The following is a 6583-nucleotide window of genomic DNA, read 5'->3' on the forward strand; positions in this document are numbered from 1 at the left end:
CAACGTCTTGCCATCCCAGCTCTGTGATTCAGAAGGTTCTCAGTGGCTAATTCCTCAGAAGTAGACAGCTTATTCCTTCTTTTTAGTCTGAATTTTCTGCGGAAGCCTGTTCACTCTGAGGGATGCTGCTGGTATTTGAAATACCAGTGACATGGCTTCCAGCAATGTATTAGCACACAAGTCACCGCAGTATAGTAGGACAAACTGAAAGACACGTGGTGGTTTGAAGCCAAAGGGTCTAAATTAAGGGTGTCGATAGATAGATGTAATATCTCTCTGTCTCTCTCTTCACCCTGTCCCCCCTATATGTGCACACACATGAGCTCTAGAGGAATATCCTTGTCTCTCTCAGCTCCTGTAGATCCTTCCATTTACTAGTCTTCAAGACTACACAGATGTCCCATCAATCTACATCTACTGCACCACTAACAACACTCCATTTCATGCTTGTCTCTATTTTCCATTCATATAAGATACTCAGTAGGGCTTCCCCTTCACTCACAGGTCTGGACTATGAGCACTGTGGGGCACCTCCCTTTAACCCAGTGCCCACCACACAGCATAGCACACAGTACGTGATCAGCCCAAGTGTGTTGACTGACAGAAGGAGAGAGGCTGGAACAGCTGCCCCAGATGGGAAACAACAAAAAAATATTGCAGCCTGAGCTCTGAAGACCAGGGCGTGGGGGAGGGTTATGCAGAGGAATGCCCATGAAGAGATTATGGATACAAGAAGCATTCGGAAGAGGTGAAGATTGGAGAGGGTCAATTCCTCTCCTTTCTCCAAGCAGCCAACAGGATTATCAGCAGAGTGGAGCTGAAGAGTGGAGCTGCTCAATTTAACAGCAGGGCTTGCTCAGTTTGTTCACACATATTGGGGAAATAATGCCTTATAGAACATTTGATGATTTTTGGAAATTATGATTCTTTTAAATGCAGTTGTCACCAGCTGCCATTGATTCTCCTGGGCCATTCTTGTAACCTTGTCCTGCTAGCCTTCCTGTTCTTGTCTGGTTACATCAGACCAGGCTGCCCATTTCTTTTTTTAAAACCTAATTTTATTGGGGGCTCCTACAACTCTGATCACAATCCATCCATCCATCCATCCATTGTGTCAAGCACATTTGTACATTTGTTGCCATCATTATTCTCAAAACATTTTCTTTCTACTGAATCCTTGTTATCAGCTCCTCATATTTTCCCCTTCCTTCCCCACTCCCCTCCCTTAAGAGCCTCTGAGAATTTATAAAGTAATATTTTGTCATGTCTTACAATGTCTAAGGTCTCTCTTCACCACTTTTCTGTTGTCCATCCCCCAGGGACGGGGTTATATATAGATCCTTGTGATTGGTTCCCCCTTTCTACCCCATCTTCCCCTTTCCCTTCTGGTATCGCTACACTCATTATTGGTCCTGAGGGGTTTATCTGTCCTGGATTCCCTGTGTTTCCAGTTCTTATCTGTACCAGTGTACATCCTCTGGTTTACCCTTTCCCTTCTGGTATCGCTACGCTCATTATTGGTCCTGAGGGGTTTATCTGTCCTGGATTCCCTGTGTTTCCAGTTCTTATCTGTACCAGTGTACATCCTCTGGTTTACCCGGATTTGTACGGTAGAATTGGGATCATGATAGTGGTGGAGTGGAAGCATTAAAGAACTAGAAGAAAGTTGTATGTTTCATCATTGCTACACTGCACCCTGACTGGCTCATATCCTCTCTGCAACCCTTCTGTAAGGGGATGACCAGTTGCCTACAGATGGGCTTTGGATCTCCAATCCGCACTCCCCCTCATCCACAATGATATGATTTCTTGTTCTTTGATGCCTGGTACCTGATTCCATTGACACCTCATGATCACACAGGCCGGTGCCATTTCTGAGTTATGATTTGACATTAAGAACCACTAAAAATGCTTTCAATGATTTGCCATTACAACAATGGCCATTAGAAGGTTTATATACGCAATAATGAAGTAATTTCTATTAACAGAAATAATATTTATGTTGTTGAATCAGCTTTCAGTTTCTGCTAGTTACTAGCAATTATATTAAAAAAGACTACTGCTTTTCATATTTTCTCATGTTTTTTCATAAAGCAATTTTATGGGGTTCTAAAATAGATATATCATCCCACAGTTTAATATCATCAAGCAACATTGTAAAATTGCTACCCCAATTAATTTCAAAACATTCTTTTCCCTTTTTTTGAATTAATCATTTCATTTGGAGCTCTTACAGATGTTTTAACTATTCATAATTCAATTAGATCAAGCATAATTGTACAGTTGCTGCCAACAGCAGTTTCAAAAGGTTTTCCTTCAGGGACAGAAAGGGGGAACCTATTGCAATGATCAATATATAACAACCCCCCGCCCCCAGGAGGACAAACAACAGAAACATGGGTGAAGGGTGACAGTGGACAGTGTAAGATATGAAAATAATTTATAATTTATCAAGGGTTCAGGAGGGTTGGAGGGTGGGAGAGGGAGGGACAAAAGAGGAGCTGATACCAAGGGCTCAAGTAGAAAGAAAAACTTTTGAAAAAGATGATGGCAACATATATACAAATGTGCTTGATGCAATTGATGCATGGATTGTTTATAAGAGCTGTAAGAGCCCCAATAAAATGATTTATTATTTTTTGAGCTTTCTTTCTTCTTGAATCCCTTGATATTAACTCCCCTTTAGGCCCTCCCTCCCCCACACCCTCACCAGGAACCCTTGTTATTATGTTATATTGTTATTATTTTCATTATCTTACACCATTTAATATATCCATTCACCTACAATTCTGTTGTTCATTTCCTCGAATGGGGTTATACATTCATCATTCCTATCAGCTCCCCCTTCCCCCTTTTGCCCCCTCTCTTCCCATACCCTCAGGGAATCATTACTTCCATTACTGTTTCTGAAGGGTTATCTTGTACAAATGAACATATTCATGTCTCAGAAGATTAATGAGGTAAAACAAGAACCATAATAGTGAAGGGAGAAAATATTACAGAGCTAGAGGATTATTATGTGTTTAATCGGTGCTATACTACCCCCAGGACTTTATATCCCTTCTGTGAGGGACTGTCCAACTATCTTACAGGTGGGTCGTGGGTCTCCATTTAGTCCACACTCCTTCATGTCAATTTGATTGCTTGTTTTTTGAACTTCTGATAGCTATTCCCGTCGACACCTCGTGATCACACAGGCTGGTGTGCTTCCTCGATGTGGGCTTTATGGCTTCCCTGCTAGATGGCCTCTTGTTTAACTTCAAGCCTTTAAGACTTGAACCCCAGGTGCTGTATCTTTAATAGCCAGGCATCATCCCCTTTCTTCCCCACATTTCTTTATCACCATTTTGTCTTCAGTGATCCTGTCAGAAAGGGGAGTACCATACAGTGCTAAATTATTAGAACACACTGTTCTTGTACAGCGGTAAGATTTGAGTAGAGGCCCAAAGTCCACTGGCTTCCTTGTTTGACTTGCACACACACATATATGGTCAAATATACCTACCTTTATATAAACATACCTATATTTATACCTATATATATATACAATTTCTACTTTCTTCTTACCTTTTTCTTTTTTTCCTTTCTTCCTGCCCCACCATCATGATTACCTGTCATTCACCTCTCAGTAATTCCTCTCGGACATGTTTCAAGTTCATATTTTTATTTATTCAATATTTCTATAATGTTTCAACTGATCAAGTACATATTTTTACTTATTCAACAATTCGATAACTGGTGAAGTCATGGATTCAAAAGACACAGGTGATTATTTTAAATGTGCTCCAGTCAGCCAAATGTCAGGCAGCAAGGTGTGGAAGTTAACTAGGTAGGCTCTGTTGCCAAGTTACTTGGGTTTATATCACAGCTCAACTACTTAACTTTAAACACCCTCCAAATGACCTGGCTTATGCATTTGAAAAATCAAGATCATTGTAAAGATACTATATGCAAACAAATTATAATAAGAGTTGTCTGTGGTAGACACCCAAGGTCACAGTAACAATCACTATATTTTATTTGAATAAGAATACTGTTTGTGCTTAGATATGTTGAGAATTTAGTAGTTTTAACAAACTCAATTATTAAGAATGAAATCCAACCCGTACTGGTAAAAGGAAAATTCAAAACAATGGGCTTCAACTATCCTCAAGAAGTTCTCACCATCCTATCTTTTCCCCTTGGTCTATGTCCTGTCACACTTGTGTCTGCCACACCGACAGAGCCCACACTTGACTAGTTTTTGTGCGGGGCTCACTTTGTTTGTTCTGTGTGTTTGGTAAAGCAGAGGGTCATTGAGAAAGAGGGAGACCTACAAGGAGATGGATTGACTACGTGGTGACAACAACAGACCCCAATACAGTAACGATTATGAGGATGAAGTAGGCCTAAGCAATGTTTCATTTTGTTGTACTTAAGGTCATTGAGTCTGAGTCCACTAAACTGCATGTCACAAGAGATAATAAATAACTACCTAACAAATGAATGAATATCTACCTAGCATTTTACTCATTCAAGCATTTACTCAATATCTACCTAGCATTTTACTCATTACTCATTTTAACTCATTTATTTAAGTGAAAACATTTTGGGATGTCCCTCAAGATAACTTTCTCTAAGATTTCTTCCTACCCACACGTAGGGTGGGTCTCTCTCCTAACATCCCCATTTAACCCGTGCCACAGTGGAGTGTACCAGAAGGACCCCTCACCCTGGCTGGTCTCATCCTCTCCTCTGAATCGGATTCAGCAAGCAACTCTGAATTAACATTTTGTAGAAGGGAATTGTGGCAGCACAAGAAGGATACAACTGTCCTTCTCCACTACATCAAAGTCGGCTACAGGAGGAACAGATTTGCTGTCTGTTTGCTCATGGCTGTATCCCAGCTTCCAGAAAAGTGTCAGATACATGGTACATCTTCAATAAATGTTTGTGGAATGAACTAATGCCTGAATTTACACTAAAAACAAAACAAAAACACACACAAATATTCAGAGGTCAGTGAGTCTCTAATGTCTGTTTCTGCGCTTTCCAGAATTCTGCCTGCCTCAGACTTTGGACTCCTTGAGACACTTGTTGGCTCCCAGCCTTCCCCCACCCCCTTGCTTATTTCTTAAATTAGCTCAAGATTTTATCTGTTATTTACAATATAAATTGTACTATTAAGACTCCTACACACATTCCCCTCTCCCTGTTTCTTTCCTCTATAAAAGCCATATTTCCTGTGACCTATACTCTGCGTTGTTGGTGTTAGTTGTGTGTGAGCCAGTTCAGATGCATGGCAACCCTGTGTCCAACAGAATGAAGCACTGGCCCATCCTGCGCCATCCTCATGCTGTTTTGATGTTTGAGCCCATTGTTGGCAACCATTGTGTCAATCAATCTTTTCAGGAGCCTTCCACTCTTTCTCTGCCCATCTGCTTTACCTGCATAGGACATCATGTCCCAAATCTCACTGTGCTTAGGTCTCTATGGAACATCAGGCTGTATTTCTTCCAAGACAGAATTATTTGTTCTTTTGATAGTTCACGGTACTTTCAATATTTTTCACTAGCATCATCATTCAAATGCTGGGCTCTAATAAAACAGTGATAACCAATATTCAAACTGAGTTTGCCAACAAATGACCAACAACTGAAATGGCCACATTGAAATGAATATGATGTACTACACGCATACCAAAGGGCTGAGGGAATCCAGGGGAAGGACATGTTGAGGTCAATAGGATTGAGTTTTAACTCGTATCATCTGGGCATATCATCAAGTTTTGGTTCCTCATTCTTCTGTAAAATAGGATAAAGTAATAATCCTTACCTGACCACAGATTGAGCAACACATCAAGCTCAATAATGTGAAAAGGTTTCGTATATTGTGGAGTCACTTCCTGAACATTTATTATATGCCTTTCAAATGTAAGGTTCTGGAACCAGTTCAGAGTGAGGTTTGAAAGCTTAGCCCCCAAAGGGCATAGATCCAGCATTAGGGCAAGTCTTGGATCCACAACAAAAGTCTAGGTCAAAGACCACACCATCAGAAACTGCTCCACCCTCCTAATCTCTGTAGGTAGATAATGAACTACTATCCCCTTGCCTTCTCTTCTTCCACACTTCCAATACTATTTCAAAAATAAAGTTTTCTTTGCTTTGTCTTTCCCTTGATTACAGTTTCAAACAGATCAAGAGCTGGAACAGACGCTGAAATGGGTAGATAAATTCCCATGTGCCTTTCCTCGCTGGATGTGGGGGAGCGAGGTCTTCTTCCACGTCTATGACCCTGATTACCTAAGGGTGATTCTGGGAAGATCAGGTAAGGCAAAACTCACAACCAGCTGGAGAAGCTGCTTCCTTTTAAATAACATTCTAAAAGATCTCAGATCAACTATAAACATACAAATAACATTCCCCATATCAAAACCCAATATTAATATCATAGTGTTGGATATTTAAAACAACTGCATGGAGTTGATAATCCTTCCTTCTTTCTTTTCTTTATTACATTTCTTTCTTTCCTTTCTTCCTTTCCCTCCCTCCTATTTCCCCTCCCACCTTTCTTTCTCATTTCCTTCCTTCCCTCCTTCCATTCC

At 40.5% G+C, this 6583-nt stretch overlaps 1 protein-coding gene across 1 annotated transcript in view; it reads left to right on the forward strand.

The window, feature by feature from the left end:
- The window catches only part of LOC101652360 (cytochrome P450 4A6-like), a 63068-nt gene that overhangs the window by 901 nt on the left and 55584 nt on the right, over positions 1 to 6583 (forward strand). The window lies entirely within an intron of this gene.

This window comes from Echinops telfairi, unplaced genomic scaffold, assembly GCF_000313985.2.
Source record: "Echinops telfairi isolate 266 unplaced genomic scaffold, ASM31398v2 ScPeMD7_443;HRSCAF=831, whole genome shotgun sequence".
Lineage (NCBI taxonomy): Eukaryota > Metazoa > Chordata > Mammalia > Afrosoricida > Tenrecidae > Echinops > Echinops telfairi.